At 38.1% G+C, this 19,097-nt stretch overlaps 1 protein-coding gene and 1 non-coding gene across 2 annotated transcripts in view; one reads left to right on the top strand and one right to left on the bottom strand.

Annotated features, from left to right (window-relative positions):
- Positions 1-19,097, bottom strand: part of RAF1 (Raf-1 proto-oncogene, serine/threonine kinase) — a 71,922-nt gene that overhangs the window by 37,739 nt on the left and 15,086 nt on the right. The gene's annotated exons all lie outside the window — the stretch shown is intronic.
- Positions 13,408-13,480, top strand: TRNAG-UCC (transfer RNA glycine (anticodon UCC)). Its single transcript has one exon. It is a non-coding gene; the product is annotated as a tRNA-Gly (tRNA).

Here is a 19,097-nt window from a genome sequence, read left to right as displayed (position 1 = left end):
GAAGTTACAACAGACACCGCAGAAATACAAAGAATCCTAAGAAACTACTACAAGCAACTCTATGCCAATAAAATGGACAACCTGGAAGAAATGGACAAATTCTTGGAAAGGTCTAACCTTCCAAGTCTGAACCAGGAAGCAACAGAAAACATGAACAGAACAATCACAAGTAATGAAATTGAAACCGTGACTAAAAACCTTCCAACAAAAAGTCCAGGACCAGATGGCTTCACAGGTGAATTCTATCAAACATTTACGGAAGAGCTAACACCCATCCTTCTCAAACTCTTCCAAAAAATTGCAGAGGAAGGAACACTCCCAAACTCATTCTATGAGGCCACCATCACCCTGATACCAAAACCAGACAAAGATACTACAAAAAAAGAAAATTACAGACCAATATCACTGATGAATACAGATGCAAAACTCCTCAGCAAAATGCTAGCAAACAGAATCCAACAACACATTAAAAGGATCATACACCACGATCAAGTGGGATTTATCCCAGGGATGCAAGGATTCTTCAATATATGCAAATCAATCAATGTGATACACCATATTAACAAAATGAAGAAGACAAACCTTATGATCATCTCCATAGATGCAGAAAAAGCTTTTGACAAAATTCAACACCCATTTCTGATAAAAACTCTCCAGAAAGTGGGCAAAGAGGGAAACTACCTCCTCGTAATAAAGGTCATATGTGACAAACCCACAACAAACATCATTCTCAATGGTGACAAACTGAAAGCACTTCCTCTAAGATCAGGAACAATACAAGGATGTCCACTCTCAGCACTATTATTCAACATAGTTTTGGAAGTCCTAGCCACAGCAATCAGAGAAGAAAAAGAAATAAAAGGAATACAAATTGGAAAAGAAAAAGTAAAACTGTCACTGTTTGCAGATGACATGATACTATACATAGAGAATCGTAAAGATGCCACCAGAAAACTACTAGAGCTAACCAATGAATTTGGCAAAGTTGCAGGATACAAAATTAATGCACAGAAATCTCTTGCATTCCTATACACTAATGATGAAAAATCTGAAAGAGAAATTAAGGAAACACTCCCTTTTACCACTGCAACAAAAAGAATAAAATACCGAGGAATAAACCTACCTAGGGAGACAAAAGACCTGTATGCAGAAAACCATAAGACACTGATGAAAGAAATTAAAGATGATACAAACAGATGCAGAGATATACCATGTTCTTGGATTGGAAGAATCAATATTGTGAGAATGACTATACTACTCAAAGCAATCTACAGATTCAATGCAATCCCTATCAAATTACCAATGGCATTTTTTACAGAGCTAGAACAAAAAATCTTAAAATTTGTATGGAGACACAAAAGACCCCGAAAAGCCAAAGTAGTCTTGAGGGGAAAAAATGGAGGTGGAGGAATCAGACTCCCTGACTTCAGACTATGCTACAAAGCTACAGTAATCAAGACAATATGGTACTGGCACAAAAAACAGAAATATAGATCAATGGAACAGGATAGAAAGCCCAGAGATAAACCCACACACCTATGCTCAACTAATCTATGACAAAGGAGGCAAGGATATACAACGGAGAAAAGATAATCTCTTCAATAAGTGGTGCTGGGAAAACTGGACAACTACATGTAAAAGAATGAAATTAGAACACGCCCTAACACTATACACAAAAATAAACTCAAAATGGATTCGAGACCTAAATGTAAGACCGGACACTATAAAACTCTTAGAGGAAAACATAGGAAGAACACTCTTTGACATAAATCACAGCAAGATCTTTTTTGATCCACCTCCTAGAGTAATGGAAATAAAAACAAAAATAAACAAATGGGACCTAATGAAACTTAAAAGCTTTTGCACAGCAAAGGAAAACATAAACAAAACGAAGACAACCCTCAGAATGGGAAAAAATATTTGCAAACAAATCAACAAAGGATTAATCTCCCAAATATATAAACAGCTCAGGCAGTTCAATATTAAAAAAACAAACAACCCAATCCAAAAATGGGCAGAAGACCTAAATAGACATTTCTCCAAAGAAGACATACAGATGGTCAAGAAGCACATGAAAAGCTGCTCAACATCACTAATTATTAGAGAAATGCAAATCAAAACTACAATGAGGTATCACCTCACACCAGTTAGAATGGGCATCATCAGAAAATCTACAAAGAACAAATGCTGGAGAGGGTGTGGAGAAAAGGGAACCCTCTTGCACTGTTGGTGGGAATGTAAATTGATACAGCCACTATGGAGAACAGTATGGAGGTTCCTTAAAAAACTAAAAATAGAATTACCATATGACCCAGCAATCCCACTACTGGGCATATACCCCCAAAAAAACATAAATCAAAAAGACACATGCACCCCAATGTTCATTGCAGCACTATTTACAATAGCCAGGTCATGGAAACAACCTATATGCCCATGGACAGATGAATGGATAAAGAAGATGTGGTACATATATACAATGGACTATCACTCAGCCATAAAAAGGAATGAAATTGGGTCATTTGTAGACACGTGGATGAATCTAGAGACTGTCATACGGAGTGAAGTAACTCAGAAAGAGAAAAACAAATATCATATATTAACGCATGTATGTGGAACCTAGAAAAATTGTACAGATGAACCGGTCTGCAGGGCAGAAACTGAGACAGAGATGTAGAGAACAAATGTATGGACACCAAGGTGGGAAACTGGCGGTGGGGGGGGGGGGGGGGGGGAGGGTGGTGGTGAGATGAACTGAGAGATTGGGATTGACATATATACACGTATAAAATATATATACGTATAAAATGGATAACTAATAAGAACCTGCTGTATAAAAAAATACATAAAATTCAAAAAAAAGAGATTAATATAAAAAAATAGTCGTTTCTGCTACTTCATGTGATTCTTCCAGTCTTCACGTATTTCATTGCCAAGTAGACTCAAAAAAACTCAGTATACTAAGTTTTCATTCTTTTCTCAGGTACCATTAGTTATTTTGTATCTTTATTTATCATTCAAATTTACTGTGAAGATATCTACTTTAATGGATTCACTGACAGTAACCTGAGACCATTCTCTAATGCTGATTAGGTTATATGGTTCACTAACTTTTAAATATGACATTTTTAAGGCATGGAACTTATATACCCATGGTTCTCACACTATGACGTCTCATTTACTAAATTATTTTATCCTATGTAGAAGTTCCAGCATTTCATTCTCTCTCAAAATAGCCATTCCTCTTTACCTTTTCACTTATCACTTCTTATAATGATCTTTATTGCTGTAAGGTCTTCTATTTCCTGTTCTTTTCTGCTTTTAAAAGAAAATACCAAATAAGAGTGTGATGTTACATCTATTTCACTGAACTTAATGTAGATTCCACTCCCAATTTAAACCCTTCTCTAAAGTGCACACAACAAAGATTATACTCACTCACAGTCTTGTAACTTTCTTTTTAACCTTCTCTTCTGGATCGTCAGAGATCCAGTCTCCGTCTAGCATGAGAACCTTAAAAGGTACAAAGTAGGTTTCTGGAAGTCTGCTCTTGAGGGCAGCCCCTGAGTAGAATTCTATACACCTCTATTGAGGCTTTGGGTCCTCTGTGATGTTCTTCAGGTAAAATTCTCCCCATAAAGCCTCCCTTCTTTGCTCCCTATTCATAAAGAATTTACCACTCCCTTGGGCTTCCCTGGTGGCGCAGTGGTTGAGAGTCTGCCTGCCAATGCAGGAGACACGGGTTCGAGCCCTGGTCTGGGAAGATCCCGCATGCCGCGGAGCAGCTGGGCCCGTGAGCCACAATTACTGAGCCTGCGCGTCTGGAGCCTGTGCTCCGCAACAAGAGAGGCCGTGATAGTGAGAGGCCCGCGCACCGCGATGAAGAGTGGCCCCCGCTTGCCACAACTAGAGAAAGCCCTCGCACAGAAACGAAGACCCAACACAGCCACAAATAAATAAATAAATTAATTAATTAATTTAAAAAAAAGAATTTACCACTCCCTCCTGTTTTTTATGTTATTCACATGTATGTTATTAATAGCCCTTCCCACCCCGAACTGTAATTATTTATTTACATGTCTGCCTCCCTACCTGACTATAAGCTCCTTGAGGATAGAGTACATGCATGCCTCTTTGTTCTCCTTTGTTTCCCCAGAACTTAGCAGGACATCTGACTCACAGGAGTTTTTCAACCAAGACTTCAAAACCAACATGAAGGTAGTTGCAGAATCCATAATACATTAAATATTTAAATTTATGTAAATTATTAAGGAAAATGGCTATTTTAATATGTAATATAAAATTATAACCCCAAGCAAGCATTCATGAAAAACACAAATACTAACAAAGACTAGCTATCTGAACAATAACAATAGTGGTTTGCTCTCTGTTTTGACATCTGCCAAAACTCACTAGGAAACAAGATATAGTCACCAAATAATTTCTTAAAATTCTGTACCAACTAAATAGTAAAAATGATAGTAATATTAGCTAACAGCTACTGAGTTCTTGACATTTCAGTATGTACAATACTACTGAGTACATACTACAGCTTGTATAATAATACTGAATTCTTCACATATCATTATGTTAGTATCAGTTCTTTAAACATGATATCTCATTTAAGCCTCCTAAGAACTCCATGAAAGATACTATTATCCTGATTTTGGAGATGAAGAAACTGAAGACCACAAACGTTAAATAAAATTATCCAAGATTACACAGTAAGCTAGAGAGCCAAGATTACTGACAGAATATCTAAGGTCAAAAGCACTCACAAGTTTTACCAGAGCTTTATTACACCATCATTCTTTATTCTTAAGGCAGATAAGATCAGTGCATCTGCGAGACAGGCTGTTGCTCAGATGAGGTGCCAGGTTTCAACCTTGTGGCTGCCTGCTCTAGCTTCCTGATACTGGCTCTTTCCTTCCACTCTGGTCATTTGTTTTATCATACTTTTATTTAAGAAGATATAATTAAATTTGGGCAGGGGAATAAAGGAGAAAAGTTATCCATAACCTTATTCATCCTAACAAAACATTTTTTGGATATCATCTTCTAATATTAGAAGCACAATACATGAATATTTGTTCAAAATCTATTTCCACCATTTATTAGCTGTGTGGCCTTTTGCCAAATTGCTTAACTTCCCCCACACCAATTTTCTCACTCAATCTCTCATGCAATAAACATTACTGAGCAACTATTATGTACCAGACCCTGCTTTACTCTAGATGCTTGGGTTAATTCAGTGAATTAGAGACAAAGACCCCTGATCTCAGGAGAAGCATATCTTCCAGTGGAGGACACACAATAAAGTGAATTATATAACATGACAGTGGATGATAAGTGCTGGGGGAAAGGAGACAAGTTGCAATTTACATAATGAGGTCAGAGTAGGCCTCACTGAGGAGGTAAGAGCTGAGATCAGAAGTCAGGGAGTTTGACCTGCAAGTAGCTGGCGGGGACAGTCAAGGCAGAAGGAACAGCCAGTGAAAACCCTAAAGCAGGAGTGTCCTGTGTACAAGGAATAGCAAAGAGATCATGGAGTTCAGTGAAGTGAGAGTACAGTTGGGGGAGGAGGGACAATGTGGTTAACATACTGTTTTGTAGGTCACCGCTGTAAGGACTCTGCCTTTTACTGAGTGAAATGGGAAGCCACTGAAAAGTTCTGAGCAGAGGAGACACACAATCTGCCTAAGATCTTAAAAGAACTAGTCCAGCTGCTATATTGCAAATAAACTACGTAGGCAGTAGACACACAATTATGGAGTTCAAAAGATGTCTGCGCTGAAGGATTAACTGTAAAAAGCGATAATAATACTCATTGGGTTGTCATGAAAATTGTTAACAATGTTTGTAAAGCATTTAACACTGTGCTTGACACTGATATTATTATAGCTTCTGCCTTAAACAAGGACACTCAGCATAGGAAATGAGAGGGTAGAAAATGAGCCTACGCCTCAATGTGCCTCGTACACAGACAGCATCAGCCTAAAAGAAGGGGATTCTCCTAAATCACATGAAGGGGGCAGTCCTGCTAGCTGAGCTATGGACCTTTTGCTATTTAGCAATGGTGTCTTTGGGGCTAATTGCGGCCTTCATCCTTGTCCATATGTGTACATGTGCACAACTGCAGTCTCAATCCACATCCTATGTTACATTATTCTCCTTCCAATTTTAAATATTTCACAGTCATTTGTCTAATCATACCCCACTGTGTTGGATGTAATTCATCCTTAACCTATTTTTTAATATCTTTATATTAGACTAGAATTGCTTTACAATGTTGTGTTAAGTTTCTGCTGTACAACAAAGTGAATCAGTTATACGTATACATATATCCCCATATCCCCTCCCTCTTGAGCCTCCCTCCCACCCTCCCTATCCCACCCCTCTAGGTCGTCACAAAGCACCGAGCTGATCTCCCTGTGCTATGTGGCTGCTTCCCACTAGCCATCTATTTTACATTTGGTAATGTATACATGTTGATGCTACTCTCTCACTTCGTCCCAGCTTACCCTTTCCCCTCCCCGTGTCCTCAAGTCCATTCTCTACGTGTGTCTTTATTCCTGCCCTGCCACTAGGTTCATCAGTACCATTTCTTTAGATTCCATATATGTGCATTAGCATATAGTATTTGTTTTTCTCTTTCTGACTTACTTCACTCTGTATTACAGATTTTAGGTCCATCCACCTCATTAAAATAACTCAATTTCGTTCCTTTTTATGGCTGAGTAATATTCCATTGTATATATGCATCATTAACCTATTTTTAAGTCACATATTTTTTCAGATTTAAAAATCTCTGAAATCAGAACACATCTTAAAAACAATGCTGTGCCTTATTTATCCTAACAGAGAACCTTAAATCAACACCTCAGATATACAGGTATTTTGCTTAACAACTAGGTGTGAGATTACTGGGTCAAAAGAGAAGAATTACGCATTAGTGCTGCTACTGTCATGTTTTCAATATTTTAAAATTGGTCTGGGGTGAATTTTTGTTTTTAAGATAAGCTTATTTGCTGAAGCAACTAGTTGCTATTTATTTTCTCTGATCTTTTTTTTTTTTTTTCTTTGAGGCAGGGGAGTAAGGTAAGTTTAACCAGGAAAAGGAAGGTTGTGTTGTTTCATTTTCTTAGAAGTGACAAAGGTTTCTAAAAGTTTGAGAGAGTAAAGATACCGACTGATAAAGGCAACACCAGTGGGTGTAACTTTAAGAATTTCACATTAGGTCAGCTTTCGAACAGCAGGTTAGGTGTTGAGTGAGATTATTTTGTGTTTTTTTATACTCTATCGAAGAAAAATAGAACTCAACAGCCTAATTCCCAAAGAGCTCTCTGAAACCCTTCTAAAAAGGTGGCCCCGGTCTTTATTCCTGGAAAAGGTAAAAGGGAGGGTCTCTAGACTGGGGGATTTCAGGTACAGTTGAGAGCATGGATGCTATTCTGAAAACTATGCTAACTGAATGCTTAAATACAAAGACCAAACAGCCTCTTCCATAGCTGGGCAACCAGGCTCAAAGAAACTGACATTAGTTCCCCTACCTTATAATGAAGCTCAAAGACAGCAAGCCTAACCCAAGCATTCCAATCAGCTGTTTAATACTGTCCTTTTAAAAATAGACAGACTGCCAAGGATTACAAGACATTTTAGGAAAGCTTCTAACATGTATGATAAAGACCAGAACACACAGGCAACACACACACACACACACACACACACACCCCTGAATGACTTCAGCTATCAGATTAACTGGAATTATCAGAATGTAGTCCATCAAATGCCTAGCACATTAAATTTTACAATAATGGGGTAACAGAAAATTCTACAAACTTCTACAGAAAAAAAAAAAAAATACAAGGGACTGGGAATCAGAATGGCTTCAAATTTCTCAACCCTGGAAGCTAGAAGACATAATGAAGCAAAGTCGTCTAAATTCTGAGGGAAAAGTATTTCCAATGTAGAATAATCAGCAAAACTACTGTAGAAGAAAGATATTTTCTGCCATTCATTACCAAAAATATTTTACCCTTCACGATCCCTGTCTCAAGGGATTTGTCACATGAATAAGAGTAAATCAAGAAAGAGATGGCATACAGGAAAAAGGGCATCCAACACAAGAAAGAAACTAACAAAATCCCCAAGAGGTTAGTGGAGGGAAATCTCTGGATGACATCTGTGCATCAAGGACAAGAATCCATAATTTTGTGACCCTTTCTAGCAATCTCAAACTACCACCACCAACACTCACCTAGACGATGCCTTTTTTTCTTTTCTTCAGAGACAGAGAGAGGAGAGAGGGGAGAGAGGAAAGGGGGGGTAGAGAAGTGGGGGGAGAGAAGGGATGGAAGGAAACAGCTCACATTTTTAAAGTTCTACATGATCCTATACTCTCCTTTTTTTAACTGAAGTATAGCTGACTTACAATGTTGTGTTAATTTCTGCTATACAATGAAGTGATTCAATTATACATATATATATACATTCTTTTTTGTATACTTTTCCATTATGGTTTATCACAGGATATTGAATATAGTTCCCTATGCTATATAATAAGACCTTGTTGTTTATCCATTCTATATATAATAGTTTGCATCTGCTAACCCCAAACTCCCACTCCATCCCTCCCCCACCCCCTTCCCCCTTGGCAACCACAGGTCTGTTCTCTATCTGTGAGTCTGTTTCTGTTTCGTATATAAGTTCACTTGTGTCATATTTTAGGTTCCACATATATGGTATTTGTCTTTCTCTTTCTTACTTCACTTAATATGATAATCTCTAAGTCCATCCATGTTGCTGCAAATGGCACTATTTCATTCTTTTTTATTGCTCCACTGTGTGTGTGTGTGTGTGTGTGTGTGTGTGTGTGTATTTTCTTTACCCACTCATCTGTCGATGGACACTTGGGTTGTTTCCATGTCTTGGGTATTGTGAATAGTGCTGCTATGAACATAGGGGTGCATGTATTTTTTTGAATTATAGTTTTATCCAGATATCTGCCCAGGAGTGGGATTGCTGGATCACATGGCAACTCTATTTTTAGTTTTTTAAGGCACCTTCATACTATATTCCATAGTGGCTGCATCAACTTACATTCCCACCAACAGTGTAGGAGGGTTCCCTTTTCTCCACGCCCTCTCCAGCATTTGTTATTTGCAGACTTTTTAACGATGGCCATTCTGACAGGTGTGAGGTGGTACCTCACTGTAGTTTTGATTTGCATTTCTCTAATAATCAGCGATGTTGAGCATCTTTTCATGTGCCTATAGGCCATCTGTATGTTTTCTTTGGAGAAATGTCTATTTAGGTCTTTTGCCCATTTTTCGATTGGGTTGTTTGTTGTTGAGTTGTATGAGATGTTTGTACATTTTGGAAATTAAGCCCTTGTCAGTTGCATCATTTGCAAATATTTTCTCCCATTCTGTAGGTTATCTTTTCGTTTTATTTGTGCTTTCCTTTGCTGTACAAAACCTTGTAAGTTTCATTAGGTCCTGTTTATTTTTGCTTTTATTTATACTGCCTTGGGAGACTGACCTAAGAAAACATCGGTACAATTTATGACATGATCCTATACCCCTTAAGCACATTCTCCCTTGTAGAGGAGTTAGTGAGACCTGTGCTGGGTCTTGAGATATTCTGGGTGGTTGATCAACATGAATAGAATAGAATAGTCAGTCTAGCAGTGTAGGGTTTCCCAAAGCATGGGCCATACGTTATTCATGGTTTACAAAAATAATTTTAGAGGATTTGTGGACACGACATAAAATAATACTAAATCAATCAGATAAAGATTATGATAAGGAAGAATTATCAGTTTGGTATCTTTAATACCTCTATAACACTTCATAATCTCCCTTTTTAATTAAAAAATATAGTTTTCAAACTCAAAGCCACTACAGACCCTAATATCTAACTACAAGTTAATACTGTTTTTATTTTATTAAAATAGCAGCAAAGGAATCTAGTACTATATGTGATTCCTATTCTCCTGGCAGCTTCTTCTGGATTCATTTTGACTGTGTATTTTGGAAGTGCTTATAACATAGTTCCCTCCATTTTAGTGCAAAAGAAGTCAACACAAGAGAGTGAGTCACAACCATCCACCCTTGATACATCACTACATTTCCAGCAAAGAAGCTTGCACCTGCTTTGCTCCTGCAATTTAGGATGAGGCTATCACCTAGCCTTTATCTCTATAACTCAACAGCCTCAAACTACTTCACCTTTTTTAAAGTTCCAGAGAATCCCCTGGCAGTCAGTCCAGTGGTTAGGACTCCACAGTGGGCACAAGTTGGATCCCTGGTCGGGGAACTAAGATCCTGCAAGCCTCGGCACCGCCAAAAAAATAAAACAGTGAGCTATTTAAGAGAAAATATTAAATAAGCACTACTATAGATGGTTCTCTGTTCTAGTAAAAGTTAGGAAGATGATACTTGAATGACTGAAGTGGTGAAACACTAGTCTAGCAGAGACAATACATTCTTTAAATTAATGACCTTGTACTCTGCCATTACTTATCTATCAGGCTTTTAAGCAAGTCTGATCAATAAAATCCTAGTAATCAAATCTAGAGTGTTTCTCAGCCTAATGCTCCTTCTCTCTTCCTCCTAAAGAGACTTTCATTATACTGCACTTCCAGGGGTTTCTTCTGTCTCCAACTATATCTCCTCTACCTTGTTTATTGGCTTCTAGTCTTCCTCCTGCTCCAACCATGGATGTATCTCAAGGCTTCTATGTCACTATACTTTCTTAGTGTTCCACAGCCTTTCCAACCTGCCTACATACATTGCCTCCATCAGTGAAAAGTGTGGTGGACAACTCTATGTTGTCTCCCAATCCCACACTCCTCTTTTGAGAACATCCTTCCTTCACCCATAGGAATAAGCCCTGAGCAGCGATGTTTATATGTTTATATTCATGATCCTGCCCCTTTAGAACCCACTACAACTGAATGGAGCAAGGATCCAAGCTGGGAACTTGATTTGAAATTGAGAGAACAGATAAACCCAGGAGGTATAAGAATGTTGGTCCATGGATGTCCAAAGCAGTAAAAACAAGTTTGCTGTTAAGACAGCAGTATTCTCCAAACTGATCTATAGATTCAATACAAGCCCTAATAGAATAGGCTTCTTTGCCAGCTTCTTTGTAGAAATTGACAAGCTGACGCTAAAACGCATATGGAAATTCAAGGGAGCCAGAACAGCCAAAATAATCTTGAAAAAGAACAAAATTCGAGGACTCATACTTCCCAATTTCAAAACTTAATTACACAAAGCTACAGTAATCAAAACAGTGTGGAACGGGCATAAGGATAGACATATAGATCAGTAGAACACAACTGAGAAGGGTGCCAAACAATTCAGATATCCACATGCAAAAGAATGAAGCTGTACCCCTACTTCAGAGCATATACAAAAATTAACCCAATGGATGAAGACCTAAATAATGTTAAGAGCTAAAAACATAAAACTATAAAACGCTTAAAAGAAAACAAAGGAGTAAATCTTGATGACCTTGAATTTGGCAGTGGTTTTTAAGATATAACACTAAAAGCACAAGCAACAAAAGAAAAACAGATAGGGACTTCCCTGGTGGTCCAATGGATAAGACTCCGTGCTCCCAGTGCAGGGGACCCAGGTTCGATCCCTGGTCAGGGAACTAGATCACACATGCATGCCGCAACTAAAACCCAGCACAGCTAAATAAATAAGTAAACAAAATATTTTTTTAAAAAAAGGTAAATTGGACTTTAACAAACTTAAAAACTTTTCTGCTCCAAAGAACACTATAAAGAAAGTAAAAAGACAACCCAAAGAATGAGAAAAAATATTTGCAAATCATGCATCTGATGAGGGACTTGCATCTAGAATACAAATATTCTATAGACTACAGAATAAAGAATTCTTAGAACTCAATAATAAAAAAGACAACACAATTTAAAAACAGACAAAAGATCAGCACAGACATTTTTCCAAAAAAGATACAAGAAACAGCCAAGAAGAACATGAAGAGGTGCAACATCACTAATCATTAGGGAAATGAAAATCAAAAACACAATGAGACAGCACTTCACATGGCTATTATCAAAAAGAAAGAAAGAAAAAGAAAGGAAGGGAGGTGTTGGCAAGGATATAAGAAATTGGAACTCTTGTGCATTGCTGATGGGAATGTAAAATGGCGTAGCTGCTACACAAAACAGTATGGCAGTTCCTCAAAAAATTAAAATTAGAATTACTATTGAATATATGATCCAGCAAGTCCACATCTGGATGTAGACCCAAAAGAATTGAAAGCAGTAACTCAAAATATTTGCACACCCACGTTCACAGTATTATTCACAACAGCCAAAAGGTGGACGCAAGCCAAGTGTCCACTGACCAATGAATTGATAACAAAATATGCTATATACATACAAGGAAGTATCATTCAGCCTTAAAAAGCAAGGAGATTCTGGACGTCCCTGGTGGCACAGTGGTTATGAATCCGACTGCCAAAGCAGGGGACATGGCTTCGAGTCCTGGTCCGGGAAGATCCCACATGCCGCAGAGCAACTAAGCCCATGTGCCACAATTACTGAAGCCCACACGCCTAGAGCTGGTGCTCCACAACAAGAGAAGCCACCACAATGAGAAGCCCACGTGCAGCAACGAAGAGTAGCCCCCGCTCGCCGCAACTAGAGAAAGCCCGCGAGCAGCAACGAAGACCCAACATAGCCAAAAAATAATTAATTAAAAAAAAAAAAGCAAAGAGATTCTGATATATGCTACAACATGGATGAACCTTGAAGACATTATGCTAAGTGAACCAAGCCAGTCATAAACGGACAAATATTGTATGATTCCACTTACATGACATACCTAGAGTAGTCAAATTCATAAAGAAAGAAAGTAGGATTAAAAAAAAAAAGAAAGTAGGATGGTAGTTGGCAGGAACAGGAGGGGAGAGTGGGGTGAGGAGTTTAAGGGTACAGAGTTTCAGTGTGGGATGATGAAAAAGTTCTGGAGATGGATGGTGGTGATGGGTGCAACATATTGTAAATGTACTTAATACCACTGAATTATGCGGTAATTTATATTATGTGTATGGTACATGGTGGTAAATTTATGTTATGTATATTTTACCACAATAAATTTTTTAAAAAGAATGTTTATAGTTGCCTAAACCTACCATGTCATTTAAAAAAAAAAAAAAAGATAGCATGTTGATCATTACTGGTAAAAACACCATTAAAGTCATCGATACTAAATTTGGAGGCACTGGGAAAGCCCATGCATCTCCATGGACCTTGTGGCTTCATCTTAAAAATGAGGTACGAAGGACTAAATCAGACCTACTTCTGGCTTGGAGTCTCAGGACCCCTGTGAACTCCAAATGTTATATAAAAAAAAATATCCTCCCTGGAATTCCCTGGTAGTCCAGTGGTTAGGACTCTGTGCTTCCACTGCAGGGGGCCCAGGTTCAATCCCTGGTTGGGGAACTAAGATCCTGCAAGCTGCACTGTGCAGCCAAAAAAAAAAAACTCTGGTTACTTCTATTTCAATATTTCCAAATAAAACCTAATAAATTATTCTTTAACCTTTCAAAAGCCTGCCCAGAGCAACAAAAATCATCAGGCTTCTCTCTCTCCTGCAGACTGGAATTATAGGACTTCAGGGTAGACTTGCAGGTTATTAGAACCTTAGGACATCAGAATGTTCATAGCAGCATTACTTCTAATAGCCAAAAGGTAGAAACAGCCCAAATGCCCACCAACTGATGAATGAATAACTAAAATGTGGTATAATCTTCCCTAGGTATCTGCAAGGGATTGGTTTCAGGACCCCCTGCAGATAACAAAGTCCAAGGATGCTCAAGCACCTTATATAAAACGGCATAGTATTTGCATATGATCTACACACATCCTTCCATACACTTTAATTCATCTCTAGATTCCTTACAATACCTAATACAATGTAAATGCTACGTAAATAGTTGCCGATAGGTGACAAATTCAAGTTTTGCTTTTTGGAACTTTCTGGTAATGCCTTCAGGTAAACAGCATTTCCCAGGGAAGCTCTTCAGAGTAAGGAGCCCCAAACATGACTTCACATCTCACTGGCCTCCAGTGAGTCACTGTGAACAAATCATTATGTCCAAATGGTTGGCCTTTACTGACTGACTTAAGCTAATCAGGCTCTCCACTAGAGCTAAAGATGGGGTCAATCTCATTAAAATGGCTCAAATGAATGGCTAGGTAATAAGGAATAAGGGCTGACAGTTCCTCAGAGAAAAATATGGGATACAGTTACAATGAAAGGGGGAACAGAAACAAACAACAGGTGTTCACTTCACTGGTTAACAGGTGTTCACTTCACCGGTTTACAGGTGACAATCACCAAGATCAAGGGATTTTAAAGGAAGGAGCTTAGAGAAATCCTTAAATTGACCTATTGTACATACTCTTAAAGGTACAATCAAAACTCAGGTGATACATTTAAATTCAAGCTTCTCAAACATTGCCACTGTTTATAAAACACACACACGTGACCAATCAGGCAAGCAACATGGGTCTTCTTAAGCCCTTGTCGCTCTGTTCAGCAAATCTCAAGGGAAGATACCTGAGCAGGCAGGGGACAAGATACCAGATGTTCTCTTGTTCAGTGGCTTCTCTGGAACACATCTATCTCTAGGACCAGGAAAATAAAATTTCCAGAAAGTGAAATATGAGAAAATATAAAAGGAACAGACTTGACAGATAAAGAAAAACAAAACCCAGCATCTCTTAGGCATCTACTATGAGCTAGGCAACACCCTGAGCACACAGATGTTTATATGCTATTTCATTTAACCCACATAACCTCAAGTTACCTGCCTCCTCTGCAAAATATGGAGTTGGAAGAGATGACCTATAATAATCCTTCTAGCTCTAACACAGTATGATGATTCTAGTGCCATGAAAATCTAACATATGTTAAAATTTTCTGATATAGAAGATCCTTCCCTAGCTTTCCAAACAGACTATACTTCAACTTTCTCTTAATGATTTATAAGTTACTATGAGTAACCTCTGGTTATCTATGGAATATAAATATAGTATATTTTCCTAAGAAAACAATTTTACTCAGACTTGAGTGAGGGAGGTTAATAAAGTAACTAATATTTTAAAATATTTTTATAATACACCTGTTTTGAAGTAAAATTGAAGTAAAATTCAAAAACCAAAGAGCAACAAAAATCATCAGGCATAAAACATGACTTCAAAGAACTTTCAGGTTTAAAGAGCAGGCATTTAATCTAATTTTAGCGGTAGTTTGATGGAAAAGTTTCAAAACAATAATGATAATGAATGTAACAGACAACAGAGTTCTGTGTCTCCTTTCTATTCTTCAGGTATTTCTTACACTCTGGTTGCCACTGCCACTTCTGACTTGATAGTATTTACACCTCTATGGACTCCCCTACTCCTCAGCATTTGCTATTGACAACCCGATATGAGAAAGAGAGATAATCAAGCCTGTGTATTAAGGAGCACAACAGAAGAGAAAGAACCTACTAGGCTAGAAAGGCCCTAGCCTACCGAGTAATGAAAAGGCTTCAGGACAGGCTTATGTGCATGGTCAAAGCTACATTCCAGAAGATTAAGGCTACCAAAAATCCAACATTCATGTAAGCAAGGTCCTCCTACACACTTGGTCCACAAAACTGTATAGACTCTTACGGTAAAATTTTTTAACACCCAAATTATAAATTCTTAAACTCCATGAGAACAGTGACTCAGCTTTGATAACCTCTGTATACTTAACTCCTAGAAGAGTACTTGTTGAATGACTAAATAAACTGAGCTTGCATTTTGAAGTCAGAGACCTGTTGATGAGTAACCTTTTTGGCTGTGTGAATCTAGGCAAAAAACATCTAAGCCTTAATTTCTTCATCTGTAAAATAAGCACAACTATATTTTAAGAGGTGGCTATGAGAAGTAAATGAAAAACTACAAACTATGAAAAATTCACTGTCTGGTACATAGTGGTCACTTAATCCATGACAGCTATTACCACATGATAGCTATATTACTATTTTTGGTAATAACAGTGCTTATCCACACAATAAAGTAACCTAGTTATGATCCTTGATTCCTTTAGTATTTTCCTCACCCACCACATTTAATCATCCATCATGTACTGTCAGACCCTCCAAAATCCAACTACTTTAACCCAACCCAACCAATCTAACCTAAAGCACCATCTTCTCTTGCCTAGATTACACCAGGAGTCACAATGTCCACTCCCAAAGCCTCTAAATCTATTCTCTACTGAGAGACCTTAAAACACAGATCTGGTCACACTATTGCTCCACTAAAATCCTTATTTTAAGTGTGACTGGTTCCCTATCACACTCAAAATAAAACCCAAGTTCTTTAACTATGACCTACAAGGCCTTACGTGATGACCTGGCCTCTATCTTCCTTCTCCACCTTATCTCCTACCCTTCTCTCTCTTGTTCCCTTTATTTCTGTCATACTGGCCTTCTCGTTGTTAGTCACTTCTTGTCAATCATGTTTCCACACAAATGTCACTCCTCAAAGGGGACCACCTTGACCATCCTGTTTAAGTGTATCCTGCCCCTCCCCATCATTCTTCTCTCTTTACTCAGCTTTGTTGTTTTCATAATACTTTATTACCATCTAATATAATACTTTGAAATTATATTAGATATCTGCCTAGCCAATGATTGTCTGCCTACCCTACTAGATAGTACGCTCCAAGAAGCTAAGTTCAGTTCACCCTAAAAACCCCATCACCTCTAACAGTGTCTAGCATACAACTGGCCGTTACGACACATCCTGAACGAATAACAAATGCTGGCACCTGGGTCCAATGGGTGCTGAGTTCTAACAGAAATCATCAGTGCAGTCATTTATGAACCACACTATGCTGAGGGGCTACACCCTAGGACTAGAACACTGACAACTGTGGAATTCTGCAACTGTAGAATCGGCACAGTGTTAACTGCTGGCTGGCAGTCAGCTAAATTCATTATAGCAGCTCCATCAGACAAATCCCAGACAAAAACCAGCTGATAAGAGCCAGCTGAAGCCATTATGTAATTCTACTATGCTTGAGGTATTTCCAAAGTTTGATTTACTAGTATTGTTTGGCATTTTTCTTCATAGTTGTTTTAATTTAAAAATAAAACGAAGCACCATTCTTGTTCACCTGCTGTGTCACAGTAAACTGCAAACATGTTCCACCTACACACACATGCATTTGTCCTAAATATACACTACTGGAAATAAAGTGGTTTTAAACCACATTGCCCCTGCTAAAGAAATGTAGAAGTGTGTTTTTAAACATGCCTAAGATCATGTAGAATGCAAAAGAATGTGTAGAAAGAGGATTTCAGGTGGAAGGAGGGGGTTGCTCAGCTTAAAGGAAATAGAATAATTAACAAATATTTGGGGTACATGTCTCAAAACAAGAATGCGTTCTTAAGCATAACCAAATTATAGTTTAGATTCTTGGATGGTAATCTAAAATATTCTTCATAGGGCTTCCCTGGTGGCGCAGTGGTTGAGAATCTGCCTGCCAATGCAGGGGATACGGGTTCGAGCCCTGGTCTGGGAAGATCCCACATGCCGCGGAGCAACTAGGCCCATGAGCCACAACTACTGAGCCTGCGCGTCTGGAGCCTGTGCCCCGCAACTAGAGGCTGCGACAGTGAAAGGCCCGCGCACCGCGATGAAGAGTGGCCCCCGCTCGCCGCAACTAGAGAAAGCCCTCGCACAGAAACAAAGACCCAACACAGCCAAAAAAAATTAATTAATTAATTTTAAAAATAATAATAATAAAATAAAAATAAAATATTCTTCATATACATAAGTTGTCAACCATGAAACTGATCAGCAAAATTAAAGAGAAAAACAAACTTAAAATTTTGTCAGTTTTCAGCAATTTCAGAACATGCAAAAGGTAAAATCTGGGAAAACTGCTACATTTTCACATCAGGCTTGCAAATGATTCTAGAATCAGACAGTAGTCACCACTTTCTCTGTATTTGCTATGGGCCAAATACCATAGGCCATAATGTTGTAGCCCTAAAAATAAGTCTCCATCTTAGTAAATGATGAAGCCGATTTCTCAATGAATAAAAAACAAGCGACTGTTGAACGTCAACAAGTTTTACATGCCACAGCTAATTAGATGATTAAAACGATAAAGTTCTCAAACTCTTTTTTAAATAATTCAAATATAGGAATGTTAAAAAAAACTCAGCTTTTACAGCAAATTCATACTTCTTAAAATCAAGAACACATTCCTGGGGGTTTCCATGAACGATATGCACCAGGACAGCCAAGCAGAAAGCTCTGAAGAAAGAGAACAGAATTTTCACCTTACACTTTCAAGAAAGAAGTTTATCTTTTTAAAAGTCTAAACACTGGTAAAGCAAGGTACAAATCCTCCCCATAATATTGCACTATTGTCATCAGGCAACAAATCAAATGGGCAGTAAGAGCACAGTACCTACCACTCAACTCGCAGGCACTAACAGAGAAGTCACAAACATTCTCTCAGCTAAGGCAAAAAGCTCTACTGTATTTCCAAAGTCTGCAGAGTTCTGAGCACTCTTTCCACAATCCTCATGCCCCAATCTACACAAAACACCATGTGACTGAGAAACTGGTTATAGCAGGAAGGAACACTCTTAGATATGCAAACAAAGTAAGAGGGTAGTAAATATAAGGGCCACACTGTTTGTGAAAACTGAATTGTTTAAAAATTTTAGAGAAATCAAGTTATTTCCTAGTACAATTCCTAACAAGCTGTTGAGAAGTGATATTACAAAGGACACTTGAATAGTTTATTCTAAACTCAAAATCCAGAATACCAGGTTGCGATAAAGGCATTTTTAAATGCAACACATTCATTTCAGCCTTCTCACCCTGTGACCCAGCTCTAGCAATAATTTCAATGAATTGCTGCATTCAGAGGCATTTCTAAAAATGAATAAATAGCACCAGATTAATAAAATAGTAATTATTAAGAGATTCATTACGCTGGGAGAGTCTTGTTTTTTGCTTTTTTAGTTTACCAGATGCTATAAAAAACATTTTGAAAGCA

This window comes from Eschrichtius robustus, chromosome 12, assembly GCF_028021215.1.
Source record: "Eschrichtius robustus isolate mEscRob2 chromosome 12, mEscRob2.pri, whole genome shotgun sequence".
In the NCBI taxonomy this organism is placed as follows: domain Eukaryota; kingdom Metazoa; phylum Chordata; class Mammalia; order Artiodactyla; family Eschrichtiidae; genus Eschrichtius; species Eschrichtius robustus.
This window is presented reverse-complemented; position numbering and strand designations above follow the sequence as displayed.